Source organism: Gigantopelta aegis, chromosome 3, assembly GCF_016097555.1.
Source record: "Gigantopelta aegis isolate Gae_Host chromosome 3, Gae_host_genome, whole genome shotgun sequence".
In the NCBI taxonomy this organism is placed as follows: Eukaryota; Metazoa; Mollusca; class Gastropoda; order Neomphalida; family Peltospiridae; genus Gigantopelta; species Gigantopelta aegis.
The window spans coordinates 3,725,029-3,749,426 of record NC_054701.1 but is presented as its reverse complement, the minus strand read 5'-3'; the positions used below and the strand labels follow the sequence as shown (position 1 = coordinate 3,749,426).

Genomic DNA, 24,398 nt, shown 5'->3' with positions numbered 1-24,398 from the left:
TGCAAGGCAGATAATCAAATCTTCAAAAATGGTTCTGGATCTAGTATAAACTGAAAATGGACTTCATGAGAGCAAACTAAGTGATTATGTTGGGGGGTTTTAATATTTGATCTGGAGACCTAAAGATTGTTATGTATATAATAATTTAATTATGTCTTTGGTAAAGTTTTCTTCCAATTTAAATAAAACTTTGCAATAAACTACAAATTTATCTAAAATATAACATAGCACCCTATAAATATGTTACCATGACATTAAAAATCAAGGTCTTTACAAATTTGAGTTTTCATAATTTCATACATGAAAAATTAGCTATATTAATGAAATTAACCCAATATTGGCACGTTATTTTTAATATAAAAATAAATTGCTATTAAAATTCAGGTTGCCTAAATATATTACCATATCTAAGAGCAGTTGTATATGGCAAGTCAAATACCATGTAAAAAGAAATTAATTATTTAAATATTTACAGTATGAATTAAAAGCCAAAACTAACTTTTCCTCAGTGCTGACTTTGATTTGAGTCATGTCAGTGGTTATTGTCGAGGTCAAGGTCATTGTGAACTTGCATGGTTGAGTGATGGCTAAGTAATCAATCAGTATAGTTTAAATATATGAGATATAAATACCACCACCCCTCATCCTTAACGTGAATCAGAAACAAATTGGGGGTCAAGCTGATCATTTCAGAGATGACGGGCAGTGTCTATGACTACCCTAGTTGCGCACACAATTTGAGTAAAACATTTTACAGGTACTGGCTACTGAAACAGTGGTACTAGATGAAATAAAAGTATGGTGTACATGCAGTTATATTTTTTGCCCATATGAAACTAATTGTTTTTTACAACCAGCACACTTACATTTATTACCAATCACAGGACTTGTGGTATTAACATATCTAATAAATGTTGGGTGCACCTCGAACTTTGATCCAGCCGGAGGTTGTTTGGTTTAGTGCTACCTATTGGATTTATTTATGAACAAAGGATACTTTTTAGGATACAAATGTGGCAAATTGTATTAAAACATTGAAATCTGATCACAAAACAATGCATCTACCACTGTGGTTTGTTTAAGTTAGGGAATGTAGTCGCATATATACTCTGTCAAAAAAGAAACACATAGGCGAAATATTCATCTCTTTATTACAAAGTGGCATAATTTCGTTATTTATGATCGTATCACAGTCACATTTGACATGAGTATGTGACAATGTTCTCGCTATGGACTGACGGCAGTGGAGGCGTTTTCGTCACCAAACAGCGTCGCACGAGGGCGTTGAAATCAGTACCTTGTGTGGCCACCAGCAGCAGCAATCACTGTGCGACATCTCCTTGGCATACACTGAATGAGTCTCTGAATCCGGGCACGTGGAATCCTAGCCCATTCTTCCTGCAGTGCGGAAGCGTCTGAGGCTCCAGGTCACGCTGGCGTATACGTCTGTCCAGTTCGTGCCATAGATGTTCAATGGGGTTGAGATCTGGCGATCTTGATGGCCATGGATGCACATTAATGTTCTCATTCTGTAGGAAATCCATTGTTACACGTGCCGTATGCGGCCTGGCATTATCCTGCTGAAAGAGTTCTCTCTGTCGATCCAAAATGGGAAGCATGTGACGGCGAAGAATTCCATCCCGGTAGCGTACAGCTGTCAGGTTGCCTTGTATGAAGACAAGTTCACTTCTGCCGGTGTATGAGATGGCTCCCCACATCATGACACTCCCTCCACCGAATCTGCCAACTTGGGCGACGCAGTTGTTGGCAAAACGTTCAATGCGGCGTCTGTAAACACGTTGTCGTCCATCACGTCGCTGCAGAAGGAAACGTGACTCGTCGCTGAACCATACTCGTCGCCAGTTTCCCAAGTTCCACCCCTGTACATTCGTGCACCAGCGAACACATAAATGTCGATGTTGACGTCGCAGGACGGGGCCAACATACGGTCTCCTAGCCCGTAAACCAGCTTCTCGAAGTCCGTTCCGAATGGTTTGTGCAGACACCCTTCTCAAACCGGGTATGCGTCCAGCAGTGTTCGTTGCCGTGGCACTTCGGTGACGCAAGTGCAGAACCCGGATGTAGCGATCTTGTGCTGCAGTTGTTACGCGAGGTCTTCCACTTCTGGGCCGGTCTTCAGCTGATTGAAACTGCTGGTACCTGTCCCAGAGACGTGAAATGGTGCTCTGATGGACGTTCATGTGACGTGCGACTGCTGACTGTGATTCACCTAACTGGAGGCGGCCTATTGCAATGTTTCGATTCGGCAGGCTTAGTTTTGGCATCTTGTAACTCGTCTACATCAAAATTAAAATGAGGCATCATTGCGAGCATTGCGGCTTTAAATACCCATCACTACCCCAATCATTTCCCCGAGTTTCACGTGCATTCGCCAAAATCTGAGCATGTCACGCCTATTTCCTGCAATTGTCACACAACGTGCCACAACGTGCGTTAAATTTGTTTTAGGATGCATTTGGGAATCCTGTCCCATTCCAGGAATATTAACAAACATGGTCATTCAGCAACACTGTAAAAAAAACACCGATATTTTGTAAAATCAAACACTTTTCTTCTTTCACTATCACCTATGCGTTTCTTTTATTAATATATTTATCGAGTACTTGATGCACCCTAAGCAATTATAATGTATATAGAATAAAGTATCAGAAACATTTGCTCTCTATAAAAACAGTTCCAAATGTGCTCTGAAAATGTCTCAGTTCCAGAGGCGTCATGACCCCGACCCCCTGTCATATACCCTTGATGCTAGAGACGGTTGGGGTGACACTTTAATTGGGGCACGGAAAGAATTTGCCTTGATATTGTTTTTAATACAATTCGGTCTTATGAAAAACGTACTCTTTACCATGAAATTGTTCAGTTCCATTGTCACTATAATAAAGTGTCGTTTTGTTTTTGGGGGGTGGGGGGTTAAAGAGTTTATTCCATGAAAACTAATTGCCACATTTACATTTGCTTTATACTCACGTGGCTTGAGTATAATTGGTAACATTTTTAATACACATTATTTTCTAGAACCCTTTAGGCAATGCAACCCTTTATGAATTACAATGTAGCAAATAAAAATTCATGGAGGATAGACACTACTGAAGTTTAGTCAGAAGTAAATAGTTATAACATTTAAAAAAACAAGAATGTTTTCTAGGGTCTATATTTGTGTTCTAGTTTTGTAATAGCTAAAAAAAAAAACACTTATAAAATTAATTTAATATAACGATCGGTATTATATTTGTAAAATACCCCCATTTATCCGTGAAGCGGTCTTCATTTGTATGTGATATTGACTTTTACTCTAAATTTTAATTTGATCTATCTGTGATATTTGTATTTCTGCACAGTTCTTTACACTGTGTTTTATTTAACACTTGAATTTTTATATTGATGTTGATCATCATTTTATTTGTTTGCATTACCATAGTTTGACCCCCAATAGCCGATGTATTTTTCGTGCTGGGGTGTCGTTAAATATCCATTCATTCAGTCAGTCCTCATTTTTCGTTTTTTTACCGGCCTCGGTGGCGTCGTGGCAGGCCATCGGTCTACAGGCTGGTAGGTACTGGGTTCGGATCCCAGTCGAGGCATGGGATTTTTAATCCAGATACCGACTCCAAACCCTGAGTGAGTGCTCCGCAAGGCTCAATGGGTAGGTGTAAACCATTTGCACCGACCAGTGATCCATAACTGGTTCAACAAAGGCCATGGTTTGTGCTATCCTGCCTGTGGGAAGCGCAAATAAAATATCCCTTGCTGCCTGTCGTAAAAAGAGTAGCCTATGTGGCGACAGCGGGTTTCCTCTAAAAACAGTGTCAGAATGACCATATGTTTGACGTCCAATAGCCGATGATAAGATAAAAAAATCAATGTGCTCTAGCGGCGTCGTTAAATAAAACAAACTTTTTTTTTTCATTTTTCGTTATTGCTGTAAAATTTTATTCTAGTAAAAACTTCATCAAAATATATATATATAGATAGATAGATAGATAGATAGATAGATAGATAGATAGATAGATAGATAGATATATACAGTGGACTCTGTCTAAACCGGATTCTGTGTAATCCGGATCTCTGCGTAAACCGGTCCATTTCTAAAGTCCCGTCCAGCTACCGTTTATCTCTTAGGTATAAATCTCTGCCTAATCCGTACTCTGTCTACTCCGGACTCCGGATCAAAAATCAAGAACGAAAGAACCGTTCATGCATTAATTACCTCTGTCTACACCGGATGGGGATTTGACTGAACGACGGGCTGCTTAATTAGTTGAACAATGATCGTCAATTGCCAAGTAATTAGGACATCGTCGCAAGATCAAATACAAAATGTAATCACACTCAAGGCTTAAAGGTACAATTATCCCAATCTATAAAAATAAAGGGGACCGTTCATTAGTTGAAAATTATCGACCCATAACTTTACTCTCCTGCTGTTCTAAATTATATACAACTATACTGAATAACCGCTTAAAAACATTTATTGAAGAAAATGATATTTTGAGTGAAGCGCAGTCAGCTTTTCGAAAAGGATATTCAACAATAGACCATATATTTACATTACATATGTGGCAATATCGAGTTTTATCTGTATATAATAGTATTTTATAATATTTGTAATGTTTCCTGTAACTAATTAAATTGTTATTTACAGGTAGTCATGGTATGTTATGTTTTTTTAATGTTTACTATATCTAATTAATCCAATGTCTCTTTCAGGTAATTCTGAAAAGGATAGTGCTCCTTTAATTTAATCATTTACTTTTAATACAGCTTCTTTATTCCAGGTGCTCTATTTCAGTCAGCTTGTTAACTGGTGATATGTTGATTAAAAACATAAGCATGAATCTTGCACAAGCACCTAACAATAGTACTTGCATTCTTGCGCTGCGTCTGTCCTTTGTTCTAAACTTTCAAGCTTGGGTCTACTGTAAGCTGGTATTCTGTCTTGGTGTTTCTGTCCAGCTTCTAGTTATATAATCTTCAGCATAAATACTGAGAGCTCTTGTTCTCAGTGTGGAAATGATATTGTCACTATTGCTGTGAAATCGTATTCTTATAGGATTTCTAAGGTCAGTTATTTGTATTTGTTAATTGTAGTATTCATGTTTCTTATCTGGTGTATTTGTTTACAGGCAGGTACTAAATGTAAATGTTTATGGATTAAGTCGGTATGTTATAATATAATGTATTAATACGTAAAATAACTCTTCTGCAAATATATTTATCTAAAGTAATTAAATGAGAGATGAAGTATATTAAATTAAGTTCTAATGTCTAAATGGTAATGTAATTAATATTATGATTTCTTATCACTAAATACTAATGGGTTTTAACGTTAAATTAATTATGGTGTGATAGTTATCTGAGAGTAGGATGTTTGCAGTTTGTGTATTATCTCAGAAGAGAGTTTATTTTATGCTATGACTATTATTGCTATTAATATAATTATGGACTTTGGATTATAGTGTTTCTACGATACTTAGTGCATTTTATTATTTTATTTAGATCGCTATTTCTGAATGCGTGTGTCAGTTACCGGCCAGGTGTTACAACCTTAGTTACACACACTTGGTATGTACATGACTGTGTTGTTTTATGTGTATATTTTTATGACGTTGTAATGTACATGAATGTAAACATTAGTAGTGAATGTATTAGTAAAGTATGGATTGTATAATTGTATTAATGATTAACATATGGTTTTTTGTTACGTCATGTGCATTATGAATGTATTGTTTGGTAGGAACCATGTATTAGTGATATGTGATTCGATATATATGTTTGTCATAGTAGTCTAGGAAATGTCATGTCGTATATGTGTATTTATTATCGTAATGTCATGTATTATATTCTTGTATTTTAATTTAATGTTTTGATTGTTTCAGGGTTTTAAAAATACATTGTGTGATGTTGAATAAAATGCCATTGTCCTGAACCATGCAGCTGTTTGTCATCTATTTTCGAACAAATCAAATGCTGTTACACATACTTTGATAGATATTTTTAAAAAACAAAAACAGAAATTATTCTGCACTTTTGTCGATTTCCAGAAAGCTTTTGATATGGTATCTCGTACACACTTATGGCATAAGCTACTGGATTATGGCATAAACGGTAAAAAAAAAAAAAATTATCTACCAAATGTATAAAGGCATAAAATCATTAATATATGCAAACAATCAGAAATCTTCATTATTCCCATGCAGCAACGGCGTCCGTCAGGGTGAAAATTTATCCCCAGTCCTATTTTCCTTGTATCTAAATGACCTAGAAAAATATTTAATAAATTTTGGATGTAAAGGAGTTACCCCCATTGATGAAAACCAACAAAACCCGCTCGACATCGGCATTCACTTACTTTGCTTACTTTATGCAGATGATACTGCTATACTAGCTACCAATGCCGCCGATTTACAACACACACTAAACGTATTCGATCAGTACTGTAATAAATGGAAACTAAAGATAAATATCTCAAAAACTAAAGTATTAATTTTCAATGGAAATGCCAGAGATTATAAATATACTTTCAAACTTGGAAAATATGTTCTCGAAAATGTGAAGGAATTTAAATACCTTGGGGTCACTTTTAGCAAATTAAATAATTTTAAAACGACCAAGGCTCAATTAAAACATCAAGCAACTAAAGCTATGTATTTTGTATTGGCGAAATCTAAAGACAATAATCTATCGATGAGTGTAAACTTAAAATGTTTGAATCAATGGTTCTCCCAAATGTGTTATACGGTTGCGAAGTCTGAGGATATGGAAAAAACGATATATGCGATTCTGTTCAAATAAATTTCTTCCGACACATCTTGCCAACAAAAAAATCCACCCCATTATTTATGTTATACGGAGAATTGGGGAAAGTGCCCGTGGAATTAAATATTCAAAGAAGAATGGTTTGTTACTGGGCACGAATTATTTCAGGGAAACAATCAAAATTATCATTTCTTCTATACAGATTTATGTTGACAGATCATGTTACAAATAAAATAAATTATAATTGGCTCACTAGTATTAAACATATTTTGGAGCATTTAGGAATGAGCGATGTTTGGATATCACACACCTTTTTATCGTTAACTTGGCTCTCACAACAAATTAAAATTAGGCAAAATTATCAATATTTACAAATATGGAATAATAGCATATCAATGTCATCAAGAGGCAAAACCTATCAACTTTTTAAAGAAGAACTCATTTTTGAAAAATATTTAAATATAATTCCCGAAAGGTTGTGGAGATTAATTATAAAATTTAGAACGTCAAATCACTATTTACCTGTCGAAACTGGAAGGTGGAATAACATATTATTTGAAGACAGATTGTGTACTTTATGTGATGAAAGTGATATTGGTGATGAATTCCATTATTTATTTGTATGTATATTTTTTCATAATTCCCGAGTAAGATTTTTACATCCCTATTATTATACTAGACCAAGCACCTACAAATTCAAAGAACTAATGAGCAGTAAAAAAATAAGTGTATTAAAGAAGTTGGCGAAATTTATAAATGTAATTTGCCAGGTTTTTAAACGTCCTGGTAACTGAATAACTCATGTCACAATCAAAACTGTTTCCTAGCTATATTACAATTATTATTATTATTATTATTATTATTATTATTAGTATTATTACTGTACCATGTACTACCATTACTATTACTACTACTGCTACTATTATTATACTACTACGACTACCATTACTGCTACCACCATTATTATTACTACTACTACTAATACTAATACTACTAATACTAATACTACTACTGTTACAGTTATTATCAATTAATATCATATACAAGTAAATGCATGTATTATGTATTATCATATGTTATTATTTCATCCTCCTGTAAACCATCTGGTCACGTTTATACTATTTATTATGTATGTTCCTCTAACGCCGTTGTGGAACGGCCTGAGTGTAATAAAGTTCTGTTCTGTATGACTTGTATGATTGTGTTTCCCAACCATCCATGGGTTCAAATGTCATTGTTGATCGCGAGTTGTCGATCATTCAAGAACCATAACTCTAGATGAACTCTGTCTAAACCGGTCCTCTATATAAACCGGACTATTTCGACGATACGAAGTGAGTCCGGTTTAGACTCCACTCCATATATATATGTCGTTTAATTATTACAAGTAAGTGATTCAGTAGCAGACTTTCATTTGGATTACCAAGTAAAACAGTACAGATATTTATATTAATTGGTTGGCTAGTTTTCGTTTCAAACCATTGTGTACAGTAATATACCGGCATCGAAAAAATAAATGTTCTAATGATTCAGGATCGTTCGAAGAAGGTACACATATTGTCAGTTTGTATTCCACATATTTGCAAATAAGTATTAGTTGTTAAAATGCGGTACGTAAGCTTAAATTGAAAATTTCTTGTTTTAGAATCAATTGTTATTTTTAAGATTAGTTCAAAACATTTTGATAAAAGTTCTCTGTAATTTCAGAATTGGGTTTTTGTGACCATTTATAACTAATTCGTGATTAATTTGACTGAATGGATTCTAAATAAAGTGTCCATATTAAGCCTTTGATTCTTTACCTTACGAAGCCATAAAATAGGATTATATACTGGTGGAAAGAAATAAAGGATCACACAGACAGCAACAAGAAATAATGCCTGGATATGATTATATACTGATGGAAAGAAATAAAGGATCACACAGACAGCAACAAGAAATAATGCCTGGATATGATTATATACTGATGGAAAGAAATAAAGGATCACACAGACAGCAACATGAAATAATGACTGGATATGATTATATACTGATGGAAAGAAATAAAGGATCACACAGACAGCAACAAGAAATAATGACTGGATATGATTTAATATACTGATGGAAAGAAATAAAGGATCACACAGATAGCAACAAGAAATAATGACTGGATATGATTATATACTGATGGAAAGAAATAAAGGATCACACAGACAGCAACAAGAAATAATGACTGGATATGATTTAATATACTGATGGAAAGAAATAAAGGATCACACAGACAGCAACAAGAAATAATGACTGGATATGATTGATTTAATATACTGATGGAAAGAAATAAAGGATCACACAGACAGCAACAAGAAATAATGACTGGATATGATTTAATATACTGATGGAAAGAAATAAAGGATCACACAGACAGCAACAAGAAATAATGACTGGATATGACTTATTTAATATACTGATGGAAAGAAATAAAGGATCACACAGACAGCAACAAGAAATAATGACTGGATATGATTTAATATACTGATGGAAAGAAATAAAGGATCACACAGACAGCAACAAGAAATAATGACTGGATATGATTATAATATACTGATGGAAAGAAATAAAGGATCACACAGACAGCAACAAGAAATAATGACTGGATATGATTTAATATACTGATGGAAAGAAATAAAGGATCACACAGACAGCAACAAGAAATAATGACTGGATATGATTTAATATACTGATGGAAAGAAATAAAGGATCACACAGACAGCAACAAGAAATAATGACTGGATATGATTTAATATACTGATGGAAAGAAATAAAGGATCACACAGACAGCAACAAGAAATAATGACTGGATATGATTATATACTGATGGAAAGAAATAAAGGATCACGCAGACAGCAACAAGAAATAATGACTGGATATGATTTAATATACTGATGGAAAGAAATAAAGGATCACACAGACAGCAACAAGAAATAATGACTGGATATGATTTAATATACTGATGGAAAGAAATAAAGGATCACACAGACAGCAACAAGAAATAATGACTGGATATGATTTAATATACTGATGGAAAGAAATAAAGGATCACACAGACAGCAACAAGAAATAATGACTGGATATGATTTAATATACTGATGGAAAGAAATAAAGGATCACACAGACAGCAACAAGAAATAATGACTGGATATGATTTAATATACTGATGGAAAGAAATAAAGGATCACACAGACAGCAACAAGAAATAATGACTGGATATGATTTAATATACTGATGGAAAGAAATAAAGGATCACACAGACAGCAACAAGAAATAATGACTGGATATGATTTAATATACTGATGGAAAGAAATAAAGGATCACACAGACAGCAACAAGAAATAATGACTGGATATGATTTAATATACTGATGGAAAGAAATAAAGGATCACACAGACAGCAACAAGAAATAATGACTGGATATGATTTAATATACTGATGGAAAGAAATAAAGGATCACGCAGACAGCAACAAGAAATAATGACTGGATATGATTTAATATACTGATGGAAAGAAATAAAGGATCACGCAGACAGCAACAAGAAATAATGACTGGATATGATTTAATATACTGATGGAAAGAAATAAAGGATCACACAGACAGCAACAAGAAATAATGACTGGATATGATTTAATATACTGATGGAAAGAAATAAAGGATCACGCAGACAGCAACAAGAAATAATGACTGGATATGATTATATACTGATGGAAAGAAATAAAGGATCACACAGACAGCAACAAGAAATAATGACTGGATATGATTTAATATACTGATGGAAAGAAATAAAGGATCACACAGACAGCAACAAGAAATAATGACTGGATATGATATGATTTAATATACTGATGGAAAGAAATAAAGGATCACACAGACAGCAACAAGAAATAATGACTGGATATGATTTAATATACTGATGGAAAGAAATAAAGGATCACACAGACAGCAACAAGAAATAATGACTGGATATGATTTAATATACTGATGGAAAGAAATAAAGGATCACACAGACAGCAACAAGAAATAATGACTGGATATGATTTAATATACTGATGGAAAGAAATAAAGGATCACACAGACAGCAACAAGAAATAATGACTGGATATGATTTAATATACTGATGGAAAGAAATAAAGGATCACACAGACAGCAACAAGAAATAATGACTGGATATGATTTAATATACTGATGGAAAGAAATAAAGGATCACACAGACAGCAACAAGAAATAATGACTGGATATGATTTAATATACTGATGGAAAGAAATAAAGGATCACACAGAATGACTGGAAACAAGACAGCAACAAGAAAATAATGACTGGATATGATTGGATATATACTGATGGAAAGAAATAAAGGATCACACAGACAGCAACAAGAAATAATGACTGGATATGATTTAATATACTGATGGAAAGAAATAAAGGATCACACAGACAGCAACAAGAAATAATGACTGGATATGATTTGATGAAATATACTGATGGAAAGAAATAAAGGATCACACAGACAGCAACAAGAAATAATGACTGGATATGATTTAATATACTGATGGAAAGAAATAAAGGATCACACAGACAGCAACAAGAAATAATGACTGGATATGAAATGATTTAATATACTGATGGAAAGAAATAAAGGATCACACAGACAGCAACAAGAAATAATGACTGGATATGATTTAATATACTGATGGAAAGAAATAAAGGATCACACAGACAGCAAACAAGAAATAATGACTGGATATGATTATATATACTGATGGAAAGAAATAAAGGATCACACAGACAGCAACAAGAAATAATGACTGGATATGATTTAATATACTGATGGAAAGAAATAAAGGATCACACAGACAGCAACAAGAAATAATGACTGGATATGATTTAATATACTGATGGAAAGAAATAAAGGATCACACAGACAGCAACAAGAAATAATGACTGGATATGATTGATTTAATATACTGATGGAAAGAAATAAAGGATCACACAGACAGCAACAAGAAATAATGACTGGATATGATTTAATATACTGATGGAAAGAAATAAAGGATCACACAGACAGCAACAAGAAATAATGACTGGATATGATTTAATATACTGATGGAAAGAAATAAAGGATCACACAGACAGCAACAAGAAATAATGACTGGATATGATTTAATATACTGATGGAAAGAAATAAAGGATCACACAGACAGCAACAAGAAATAATGACTGGATATGATTTAATATACTGATGGAAAGAAATAAAGGATCACACAGACAGCAACAAGAAATAATGACTGGATATGATTTAATATACTGATGGAAAGAAATAAAGGATCACACAGACAGCAACAAGAAATAATGACTGGATATGATTTAATATACTGATGGAAAGAAATAAAGGATCACACAGACAGCAACAAGAAATAATGACTGGATATGATTTAATATACTGATGGAAAGAAATAAAGGATCACACAGACAGCAACAAGAAATAATGACTGGATATGATTTAATATACTGATGGAAAGAAATAAAGGATCACACAGACTTGAACAAGAAATAATGACTGGATATGATTATATACTGATGGAAAGAAATAAAGGATCACTTCCAGCAACAAGAAATAATGACTGGATATGATGATTTAATATACTGATGGAAAGAAATAAAGGATCACACAGACAGCAACAAGAAATAATGACTGGATATGATTTAATATACTGATGGAAAGAAATAAAGGATCACACTTCAGCTCCCATATGTACTTGGACAGTTCTGTTTCGTTTTCATACTTGACGTGTTTCAATGACTTGATATGACACAGATATACTCCACCTTTTACTGGATATTCCGCTTCAGCTCCCATATGTACTTGGACAGTTCTGTTTCGTTTTCATACTTGACGTGTTTAATGACTTGATATGATTATATACTCCACCTTTTAGTGTTCCTTCCGCTTCAGCTCCCATATGTACCTTCCGCTTCAGCTGGATATGTACTTGGATTTGTTTCGTTTTCATACTTGACGTGTTTCAATGACTTGATATGATTATATACTCCACCTTTTAGTGTTCCTTCCGCTTCAGCTCCCATATGTACTTGGACAGTTCTGTTTCGTTTTCATACTTGACGTGTTTGAATGACTTGATATGATTATATACTCCACCTTTTAGTGTTCCTTCCGCTTCAGCTCCCATATGTACTTGGACAGTTCTGTTTCGTTTTCATACTTGACGTGTTTGAATGACTTGATATGATTATATACTCCACCTTTTAGTGTTCCTTCCGCTTCAGCTCCCATATGTACTTGGACAGTTCTGTTTCGTTTTCATACTTGACGTGTTTGAATGACTTGATATGATTATATACTCCACCTTTTAGTGTTCCTTCCGCTTCAGCTCCCATATGTACTGGATATGATTTTCATATTGACTGATTGGACTTAAAGGATCACACTGCAACAAGAAATAATTCCGCTTCAGCTCCCATATATACTTGGACAGTTCTGTTTCGTTTTCATACTTGACGTGTTTGAATGACTTGATATGATTATATACTCCACCTTTTAGTGTTCCTTCCGCTTCAGCTCCCATATGTACTTGGACAGTTCTGTTTCGTTTTCATACTTGACGTGTTTCAATGACTTGATATGATTATATACTCCACCTTTTAGTGTTCCTTCCGCTTCAGCTCCCATATGTACTTGGACAGTTCTGTTTCGTTTTCATACTTGACGTGTTTCAATGACTTGATATGATTATATACTCCACCTTTTAGTGTTCCTTCCGCTTCAGCTCCCATATGTACTTGGACAGTTCTGTTTCGTTTTCATACTTGACGTGTTTCAATGACTTGATATGATTATATACTCCACCTTTTAGTGTTGACTTCCTTCCGATTCAGCTCCCATATGTACTTGGACAGTTCTGTTTTGACAGATATGATTTTCATACTTGACGTGTTTGAATGACTTTTAGATATGATTATATACTCCATATTTTAGTGTTCCTTCCGCTTCAGCTCCCATATGTACTTGGACAGTTCTGTTTCGTTTTCATACTTGACGTGTTTGAATGACTTGATATGATTATATACTCCACCTTTTAGTGTTCCTTCCGCTTCAGCTCCCATATGTACTTGGACAGTTCTGTTTCGTTTTCATACTTGACGTGTTTCAATGACTTGATATGATTATATACTCCACTTGATATGATTATATACTCCACCTTTTAGTGTTCCTTCCGCTTCAGCTCCCATATGTACTTGGACAGTTCTGTTTCGTTTTCATACTTGACGTGTTTCAATGACTTGATATGATTATATACTCCACCTTTTAGTGTTCCTTCCGCTTCAGCTCCCATATGTACTTGGACAGTTCTGTTTCGTTTTCATACTTGACGTGTTTCAATGACTTGATATGATTATATACTGATGGAAAGAAATTTAGTGTTCCTTCCGCTTCAGCTCCCATATGTACTTGGACAGTTCTGTTTCGTTTTCATACTGACGTGTTTGAATGACTTGATATGATTATATACTCCACCTTTTAGTGTTCCTTCCGCTTCAGCTCCCATATGTACTTGGACAGTTCTGTTTCGTTTTCATACTTGACGTGTTTCAATGACTTGATATGATTATATACTCCACCTTTTAGTGTTCCTTCCGCTTCAGCTCCCATATGTACTTGGACAGTTCTGTTTCGTTTTCATACTTGACGTGTTTCAATGACTTGATATGATTATATACTCCACCTTTTAGTGTTCCTTCCGCTTCAGCTCCCATATGTACTTGGACAGTTCTGTTTCGTTTTCATACTTGACGTGTTTCAATGACTTGATAGGAATATATACTCCACCAAGAAATAGTGTTCCTTGGACAGTTCTGTTTCGTTTTCATACCGTGTTTCAGCTTGTGACTGACTTTTAGTTTCCTTCCACTTCAGCTCCCATATGTACTTGGACAGTTCTGTTTCGTTTTCATACTTGACGTGTTTCAATGACTTGATATGATTATATACTCCACCTTTTAGTGTTCCTTCCGCTTCAGCTCCCATATGTACTTGGACAGTTCTGTTTCGTTTTCATACTTGACGTGTTTGAATGACTTGATATGATTATATACTCCACCTTTTAGTGTTTGGTTCCTTTATTATCCTCCAGCTTATGGTGTACTGGGCTTCCTTCCGCTTCAGCTCCCATATGTACTTGGACAGTTCTGTTTCGTTTTCATACTTGACGTGTTTGAATGACTTGATATGATTATATACTCCACCTTTTAGTGTTCCTTCCGCTTCAGCTCCCATATGTACTTGGACAGTTCTGTTTCGTTTTCATACTTGACGTGTTTCAATGACTTGATATGATTATATACTCCACCTTTTAGTGTTCCTTCCGCTTCAGCTCCCATATGTACTTGGACAGTTCTGTTTCGTTTTCATACTTGACGTGTTTCAATGACTTGATATGATTATATACTCCACCTTTTAGTGTTCCTTCCGCTTCAGCTCCCATATGTACTTGGACAGTTCTGTTTCGTTTTCATACTTGACGTGTTTCAATGACTTGATATGATTATATACTCCACCTTTTAGTGTTCCTTCCGCTTCAGCTCCCATATGTACTTGGACAGTTGGACAGCTGTTTCGTTTTCATACTTGACGTGTTTGAATGACTTGATATGATTATATACTCCACCTTTTAGTGTTTGGTTCCTTCCGCTTGGTGTAGGCTTCCTTCCCATATCAGCTTGGACACAGTTCTGTTTCGTTTTCATACTTGACGTGTTTGAATGACTTGATATGATTATATACTCCACCTTTTAGTGTTTGGTTCCTTTATTATCCTCCAGCTTATGGTGTACTGGGCTTCCTTCCGCTTCAGCTCCCATATGTACTTGGACAGTTCTGTTTCGTTTTCATACTTGACGTGTTTGAATGACTTGATATGATTATATACTCCACCTTTTAGTGTTCCTTCCGCTTCAGCTCCCATATGTACTTGGACAGTTCTGTTTCGTTTTCATACTTGACGTGTTTCAATGACTTGATATGATTATATACTCCACCTTTTAGTGTTCCTTCCGCTTCAGCTCCCATATGTACTTGGACAGTTCTGTTTCGTTTTCATACTTGACGTGTTTCAATGACTTGATATGATTATATACTCCATATGATTTCCTATACTCCACCTTTTAGTGTTCCTTCCGCTTCAGCTCCCATATGTACTTGGACAGTTCTGTTTCGTTTTCATACTTGACGTGTTTGAATGACTTGATATGATTATATACTCCACCTTTTAGTGTTTGGTTCCTTTATTATCCTCCAGCTTTTGGGGTACTGGGCTTCCTTCCGCTTCAGCTCCCATATGTACTTGGACAGTTCTGTTTCGTTTTCATACTTGACGTGTTTGAATGACTTGATATGATTATATACTCCACCTTTTAGTGTTCCTTCCGCTTCAGCTCCCATATGTACTTGGATACTTGGACAGTTCTGTTTCGTTTCATACTTGACGTGTTTCAATGACTTGATATGATTATATACTCCACCTTTTAGTGTTCCTTCCGCTTCAGCTCCCATATGTACTTGGACAGTTCTGTTTCGTTTTCATACTTGACGTGTTTCAATGACTTGATATGATTATATACTCCACCTTTTAGTGTTCCTTCCGCTTCAGCTCCCATATGTACTTGGACAGTTCTGTTTCGTTTTCATACTTGACGTGTTTCAATGACTTGATATGATTATATACTCCACCTTTTAGTGTTCCTTCCGCTTCAGCTCCCATATGTACTTGGACAGTTCTGTTTCGTTTTCATACTTGACGTGTTTCAATGACTTGATATGATTATATACTCCACCTTTTAGTGTTCCTTCCGCTTCAGCTCCCATATGTACTTGGACAGTTCTGTTTCGTTTTCATACTTGACGTGTTTCAATGACTTGATATGATTATATACTCCACCTTTTAGTGTTCCTTCCGCTTCAGCTCCCATATGTACTTGGACAGTTCTGTTTCGTTTTCATACTTGACGTGTTTCAATGACTTGATATGATTATATACTCCACCTTTTAGTGTTCCTTCCGCTTCAGCTCCCATATGTACTTGGACAGTTCTGTTTCGTTTTCATACTTGACGTGTTTGAATGACTTGATATGATTATATACTCCACCTTTTAGTGTTTGGTTCCTTCCCTTATGCTTCAGCTCCCATATGTACTTGGACAGTTCTGTTTCGTTTTCATACTTGACGTGTTTGAATGACTTGATATGATTATATACTCCACCTTTTAGTGTTTGGTTCCTTTATTATCCTCCAGCTTATGGCTTCAGCCGCTTCAGCTCCCATATGTACTTGGACAGTTCTGTTTCGTTTTCATACTTGACGTGTTTCGTTTTCATACTTGACGTGTTTTAATGACTTGATATGATTATATACTCCACCTTTTAGTGTTCCTTCCGCTTCAGCTCCCATATGTACTTGGACAGTTCTGTTTCGTTTTCATACTTGACGTGTTTCAATGACTTGATATGATTATATACTCCACCTTTTAGTGTTCCTTCCGCTTCAGCTCCCATATGTACTTGGACAGTTCTGTTTCGTTTTCATACTTGACGTGTTTCAATGACTTGATATGATTATATACTCCACCTTTTAGTGTTCCTTCCGCTTCAGCTCCCATATGTACTTGGACAGTTCTGTTTCGTTTTCATACTTGACGTGTTTCAATGACTTGATATGATTATATACTCCACCTTTTAGTGTTCCTTCCGCTTCAGCTCCCATATGTACTTGGACAGTTCTGTTTCGTTTTCATACTTGACGTGTTTGAATGACTTGATATGATTATATACTCCACCTTTTAGTGTTTGGTTCCTTTATTATCCTCCAGCTTATGGTGTACTGGGCTTCCTTCCGCTTCAGCTCCCATATGTACTTGGACAGTTCTGTTTCGTTTTCATACTTGACGTGTTTCAATGACTTGATATGATTATATACTCCACCTTTTAGTGTTCCTTCCGCTTCAGCTCCCATATGTACTTGGACAGTTCTGTTTCGTTTTCATACTTGACGTGTTTCAATGACTTGATATGATTATATACTCCACCTTTTAGTGTTCCTTCCGCTTCAGCTCCCATATGTACTTGGACAGTTCTGTTTCGTTTTCATACTTGACGTGTTTCAATGACTTGATATGATTATATACTCCACCTTTTAGTGTTTGGTTCCTTTATTATCCTCCAGCTTATGGTGTACTGGGCTTCCTTCCGCTTCAGCTCCCATATGTACTTGGACAGTTCTGTTTCGTTTTCATACTTGACGTGTTTGAATGACTTGATATGATTATATACTCCACCTTTTAGTGTTTGGTTCCTTTATTATCCTTTTAGTGTTCCTTCCGCTTCAGCTCCCATATGTACTTGGACAGTTCTGTTTCGTTTTCATACTTGACGTGTTTCAATGACTTGATATGATTATATACTCCACCTTTTAGTGTTTGGTTCCTTTTAGTGTTCCTTCCGCTTCAGCTCCCATATGTACTTGGACAGTTCTGTTTCGTTTTCATACTTGACGTGTTTGAATGACTTGATATGATTATATACTCCACCTTTTAGTGTTCCTTCCGCTTCAGCTCCCATATGTACTTGGACAGTTCTGTTTCGTTTTCATACTTGACGTGTTTCAATGACTTGATATGATTATATACTCCACCTTTTAGTGTTCCTTCCGCTTCAGCTCCCATATGTACTTGGACAGTTCTGTTTCGTTTTCATACTTGACGTGTTTCAATGACTTGATATGATTATATACTCCACCTTTTAGTGTTCCTTCCGCTTCAGCTCCCATATGTACTTGGACAGTTCTGTTTCGTTTTCATCCTTGATATGTGACTGTTTGTTTCGTTGACTTGATTCGTTTTATATACTTGACGTTTTAATGACTTGATATGATTATATACTCCACCTTTGGTGTACTGGGCTTCCTTCCGCTTCAGCTCCCATATGTACTTGGACAGTTCTGTTTCGTTTTCATACTTGACGTGTTTGAATGACTTGATATGATTATATACTCCACCTTTTAGTGTTCCTTCCGCTTCAGCTCCCATATGTACTTGGACAGTTCTGTTTCGTTTTCATACTTGACGTGTTTCAATGACTTGATATGATTATATACTCCACCTTTTAGTGTTCCTTCCGCTTCAGCTCCCATATGTACTTGGACAGTTCTGTTTCGTTTTCATACTTGACGTGTTTTAATGACTTGATATGATTATATACTCCACCTTTTAGTGTTCCTTCCGCTTCAGCTCCCATATGTACTTGGACAGTCCTGTTTCATTTTCATACTTGACGTATTTCAATGACTTGATATGATTATATACTCCACCTTTTAGTTTTCCTTCCACTTCAGCTCCCATATGTACTTGGACAGTTCTGTTTCGTTTTCATACTTGACGTGTTTGAATGACTTGATATGATTATATACTCCACCTTTTAGTGTTCCTTCCGCTTCAGCTCCCATATGTACTTGGACAGTTCTGTTTCGTTTTCATACTTGACGTGTTTCAATGACTTGATATGATTATATACTCCACCTTTTAGTGTTTGGTTCCTTTATTATCCTCCAGCTTATGGTGTACTGGGCTTCCTTCCGCTTCAGCTCCCATATGTACTTGGACAGTTCTGTTTCGTTTTCATACTTGACGTGTTTCAATGACTTGATATGATTATATACTCCACCTTTTAGTGTTCCTTCCGCTTCAGCTCCCATATGTACTTGGACAGTTCTGTTTCGTTTTCATACTTGACGTGTTTCAATGACTTGATATGATTATATACTCCACCTTTTAGTGTTTGGTTCCTTTATTATCCTCCAGCTTATATGTACTGGGCTTCCTTCCGCTTCAGCTCCCATATGTATACTGTTTTCATACTTGTGTTTGAATGACTTGATATGATTATATACTCCACCTTTTATACTTGTTCCTTCCGTTTCAGCTCCCATATGTACTATACAGTTCCTTTCGTTTATACTTGACTGTTTCAATGACTTGATTGAGCTTATACTGTACTGGGTGTTCCTTCCGCTTCAGCTCCCATATGTACTTGGACAGTTCTGTTTCGTTTTCATACTTGACGTGTTTGAATGACTTGATATGATTATATACTCCACCTTTTAGTGTTCCTTCCGCTTCAGCTCCCATATGTACTTGGACAGTTCTGTTTCGTTTTCATACTTGACGTGTTTCAATGACTTGATATGATTATATACTCCACCTTTTAGTGTTCCTTCCGCTTCAGCTCCCATATGTACTTGGACAGTTCTGTTTCGTTTTCATACTTGACGTGTTTCAATGACTTGATATGATTATATACTCCACCTTTTAGTGTTCCTTCCGCTTCAGCTCCCATATGTACTTGGACAGTTCTGTTTCGTTTTCATACTTGACGTGTTTGAATGACTTGATATGATTATATACTCCACCTTTGAGTGTTTGATTGACTTGATATGATTATATACTCCACCTTTTAGTGTTCCTTCCGCTTCAGCTCCCATATGTACTTGGACAGTTCTGTTTCGTTTTCATACTTGACGTGTTTCAATGACTTGATATGATTATATACTCCACCTTTTAGTGTTCCTTCCGCTTCAGCTCCCATATGTACTTGGACAGTTCTGTTTCGTTTTCATACTTGACGTGTTTCAATGACTTGATATGATTATATACTCCACCTTTTAGTGTTCCTTCCTTCAGCTTCCATATGTATACAGTTCTTGGACACTTGTTCCTTCCGACTTTCATATGATTATATACTCCACCTTTTTCAGTACTTGGACAGTTCTGTTTCGTTTTCATACTTGACGTGTTTGATTTGATATATTATATACTCCACCTTTTAGTGTTCCTTCCGCTTCAGCTCCCATATGTACTTGGACAGTTCTGTTTCGTTTTCATACTTGACGTGTTTGAATGACTTGATATGATTATATACTCCACCTTTTAGTGTTTGGTTCCTTTATTATCCTCCAGCTTATGGTATACTCCACCTTTTAGTGTTCCTTCCGCTTCAGCTCCCATATGTACTTGGACAGTTCTGTTTCGTTTTCATACTTGACGTGTTTGAATGACTTGATATGATTATATACTCCACCTTTTAGTGTTTGGTTCCTTTATTATCCTCCAGCTTATGCTGGGCTTCCTTCCGCTTCAGCTCCCATATGTACTTGGACAGTTCTGTTTCGTTTTCATACTTGACGTGTTTGAATGACTTGATATGATTATATACTCCACCTTTTAGTGTTCCTTCCGCTTCAGCTCCCATATGTACTTGGACAGTTCTGTTTCGTTTTCATACTTGACGTGTTTCAATGACTTGATATGATTATATACTCCACCTTTTAGTGTTCCTTCCGCTTCAGCTCCCATATGTACTTGGACAGTTCTGTTTCGTTTTCATACTTGACGTGTTTCAATGACTTGATATGATATGATTATATACTCCACCTTTTAGTGTTCCTTCCGCTTCAGCTCCCATTTACTTAGTCCAGCTTATGTTTTCATACTGGACTTCCTTCCGCTTCAGCTCCCATATGTACTTGGACAGTTCCATATGTTTCGTTTTCATACTTGACGTGTTTGAATGACTTGATATGATTATATACTCCACCTTTTAGTGTTCCTTCCGCTTCAGCTCCCATATGTACTTGGACAGTTCTGTTTCAGCTCGTTTTCACAGTTACTTGACGTGTTTCAATGACTTGATATGATTGGTATATTATATATCTCCACCTTTAGTTTTCCTTCCGCTTCAGCTCCCATATGTACTTGGACAGTTCTGTTTCGTTTTCATACTTGACGTGTTTCAATGACTTGATATGATTATATACTCCACCTTTTAGTGTTCCTTCCGCTTCAGCTCCCATATGTACTTGGACAGTTCTGTTTCGTTTTCATACTTGACGTGTTTGAATGACTTGATATGATTATATACTCCACCTTTTAGTGTTCCTTCCGCTTCAGCTCCCATATGTACTTGGACAGTTCTGTTTCGTTTTCATACTTGACGTGTTTGAATGACTTGATATGATTATATACTCCACCTTTTAGTGTTTGGTTCCTTTATTATCCTCCAGCTTATGGTGTACTGGGCTTCCTTCCGCTTCAGCTCCCATATGTACTTGGACAGTTCTGTTTCGTTTTCATACTTGACGTGTTTGAATGACTTGATATGATTATATACTCCACCTTTTAGTGTTCCTTCCGCTTCAGCTCCCATATGTACTTGGACAGTTCTGTTTCGTTTTCATACTTGACGTGTTTCAATGACTTGATATGATTATATACTCCACCTTTTAGTGTTCCTTCCGCTTCAGCTCCCATATGTACTTGGACAGTTCTGTTTCGTTTTCATACTTGACGTGTTTCAATGACTTGATATGATTATATACTCCACCTTTTAGTGTTCCTTCCGCTTCAGCTCCCATATGTACTTGGACAGTTCTGTTTCGTTTTCATACTTGACGTGTTTGAATGACTTGATATGATTATATACTCCACCTTTTAGTGTTTGGTTCCTTTATTATCCTCCAGCTTATCAGCTCCTTCCGCTTCAGCTCCCATATGTACTTGGACAGTTCTGTTTCGTTTTCATACTTGACGTGTTTTTTCATGACTTGATATGATATATATATACTCCACCTTTTAGTGTTCCTTCCGCTTCAGCTCCCATATGTACTTGGACAGTTCTGTTTCGTTTTCATACTTGACGTGTTTCAATGACTTGATATGATTATATACTCCACCTTTTAGTGTTCCTTCCGCTTCAGCTCCCATATGTACTTGGACAGTTCTGTTTCGTTTTCATACTTGACGTGTTTCAATGACTTGATATGATTATACTCCACCTTTTTTAGTGTTCCTTCCGCTTCAGCTCCCATATGTACTTGGACAGTTCTGTTTCGTTTTCATACTTGACGTGTTTCAATGACTTGATATGATTATATACTCCACCTTTTAGTGTTCCTTCCGCTTCAGCTCCCATATGTACTTGGACAGTATGTACTGTTTTCTGTTTCGTTTTCATACTTGACGTGTTTGAATGACTTGATATGAATGACTTGATATTCCTTATATACTCCACCTTTTAGTGTTCCTTCCGCTTCAGCTCCCATATGTACTTGGACAGTTCTGTTTCGTTTTCATACTTGACGTGTTTGAATGACTTGATATGATTATATACTCCACCTTTTAGTGTTTGGTTCCTTTATTATCCTCCAGCTTATGGTGTACTGGGCTTCCTTCCGCTTCAGCTCCCATATGTACTTGGACAGTTCTGTTTCGTTTTCATACTTGACGTGTTTGAATGACTTGATATGATTATATACTCCACCTTTTAGTGTTTGGTTCCTTCCGCTTCAGCTCCCATTCAGCTCCCACTTGGACAGTTCTGTTTCGTTTTCATACTTGACGTGTTTCAATGACTTGATATGATTATATACTCCACCTTTTAGTGTTCCTTCCGCTTCAGCTCCCATATGTACTTGGACAGTTCTGTTTCGTTTTCATACTTGACGTGTTTCAATGACTTGATATGATTATATACTCCACCTTTTAGTGTTCCTTCCGCTTCAGCTCCCATATGTACTTGGACAGTTCTGTTTCGTTTTCATACTTGACGTGTTTCAATGACTTGATATGATTATATACTCCACCTTTTAGTGTTCCTTCCGCTTCAGCTCCCATATGTACTTGGACAGTTCTGTTTCGTTTTCATACTTGACGTGTTTGAATGACTTGATATGATTATATACTCCACCTTTTAGTGTTCCTTCCGCTTCAGCTCCCATATGTACTTGGACAGTTCTGTTTCGTTTTCATACTTGACGTGTTTCAATGACTTGATATGATTATATACTCCACCTTTTAGTGTTTGGTTCCTTTATTATCCTCCAGCTTATGGTGTACTGGGCTTCCTTCCGCTTCAGCTCCCATATGTACTTGGACAGTTCTGTTTCGTTTTCATACTTGACGTGTTTGAATGACTTGATATGATTATATACTCCACCTTTTAGTGTTCCTTCCGCTTCAGCTCCCATATGTACTTGGACAGTTCTGTTTCGTTTTCATACTTGACGTGTTTCAATGACTTGATATGATTATATACTCCACCTTTTAGTGTTCCTTCCGCTTCAGCTCCCATATGTACTTGGACAGTTCTGTTTCGTTTTCATACTTGACGTGTTTCAATGACTTGATATGATTATATACTCCACCTTTTAGTGTTCCTTCCGCTTCAGCTCCCATATGTACTTGGACAGTTCTGTTTCGTTTTCATACTTGACGTGTTTCATGACTTGATATGATTATATACTCCACCTTTTAGTGTTCCTTCCGCTTCAGCTCCCATATGTACTTGGACAGTTCTGTTTCGTTTTCATACTTGACGTGTTTGGACAGACTTGATGACTTGACTTGAGTTTCCTGATTATATACTCCACCTTTTAGTGTTCCTTCCGCTTTCAGCTCCCATATGTACTTGGACAGTTCTGTTTCTTTTCATACTTCAGTGTCCCATATGACTTGGACAGATTATATC

General features: G+C 36.0%; 3 long non-coding RNA genes across 5 annotated transcripts; all 3 read right to left on the bottom strand.

Moving 5' to 3' along the window:
* Positions 1-15,563: 15,563 nt before the first annotated feature.
* Positions 15,564-16,924, bottom strand: LOC121369438. The gene is made up of 3 exons (XR_005957619.1): positions 16,869-16,924; positions 15,989-16,092; positions 15,564-15,865 (listed from the first exon to the last, which is right to left on the bottom strand). It is a non-coding gene; the product is annotated as an uncharacterized LOC121369438 (long non-coding RNA).
* Positions 16,925-18,543: 1,619 nt separating this feature from the next.
* Positions 18,544-20,982, bottom strand: LOC121369437. Of its 2 annotated transcripts, XR_005957617.1 has the most exons (4): positions 20,851-20,982; positions 20,697-20,800; positions 20,432-20,535; positions 18,544-18,617 (listed from the first exon to the last, which is right to left on the bottom strand). It is a non-coding gene; the product is annotated as an uncharacterized LOC121369437 (long non-coding RNA). The 2 variants fall into 2 exon arrangements; XR_005957618.1 differs by lacking the exon at positions 20,432-20,535 and having other exon boundaries at positions 18,546-18,617.
* A 1,320-nt stretch (positions 20,983-22,302) lies between these two features.
* Positions 22,303-23,973, bottom strand: LOC121389300. 2 transcript variants are annotated; one of them, XR_005960052.1, is made up of 3 exons: positions 23,723-23,973; positions 22,944-23,192; positions 22,303-22,360 (listed from the first exon to the last, which is right to left on the bottom strand). It is a non-coding gene; the product is annotated as an uncharacterized LOC121389300 (long non-coding RNA). The 2 variants fall into 2 exon arrangements; XR_005960050.1 differs by lacking the exon at positions 22,303-22,360 and adding an exon at positions 22,752-22,813.
* Between the last annotated feature and the right edge of the window lie 425 nt (positions 23,974-24,398).